Genomic DNA, 808 nt, shown 5'->3' with positions numbered 1-808 from the left:
GACCAAGACATCCTCCACTATACCTCGTGGATAAGCGATGGAACGGTCAGCTAGTTGCAATGACATGTATGTTGGTTTCGGATCAGGCAGACCAAGCTTCTTGAAGATAGATAAGGACATCAGATTGATGCTAGCTCCTAAATCACATAAACACTTATTGAACGACAATTTTCCGATGGTACAAGGAATTGTGAAGCTTTCAGGATCTTTAAGCTTCAGAGGCAACTACTGTTGTAGCACAACACTGCATTCCTCCGTTAGAGCAACGGTCTCTAAGTCATCGAGCTTCACTTTTTGAGAGAGAATACCTTTCATAAACCTCGCATAGCTAGGCATCTGTTCCAGAGCTTCAGCGAAAGGTATGTTGATATGAAGTTTCTTGAACACCTCCAAAAACTTCTCAAACTACTTATCCAGCTTTTTCCTCTGCAGCCTCTTAAGAAAAGGAGGTGGAGGATAGATCTGTTTCTCCCCTGTATTGCCCTCAGGAGGAGTGTGTTCCATAGTAGTCTTCCTTGGTTCCACCTCTGCTTCCTTCTGCACTTCTTCTTCAGCCACAACTGTATTTTCTGAATCTTGAGATTTTTCAGGCTCTTCGTCTTGCTGAATTTGGGGGCTTGCGACCTTTCCAGACCTCTAGGTGATGGCGTTCACCTGCTCTTCAACTTCCCTCTTGCCTGGATTGGCTTCTGTATCACTAGGAAGCGTTCCTGGTGGTCGATTCAATAAGGCATTAGCAATTTGCCCTATTTAGTTCTCCAGAGTCTTGATAGAAATAGCCTGGCTTTGGCATATAAGAGCCTGGTTT

The sequence above is a fragment of the Apium graveolens genome, chromosome 9 (assembly GCF_009905375.1).
Source record: "Apium graveolens cultivar Ventura chromosome 9, ASM990537v1, whole genome shotgun sequence".
Lineage (NCBI taxonomy): Eukaryota > Viridiplantae > Streptophyta > Magnoliopsida > Apiales > Apiaceae > Apium > Apium graveolens.
This window is presented reverse-complemented; position numbering follows the sequence as displayed.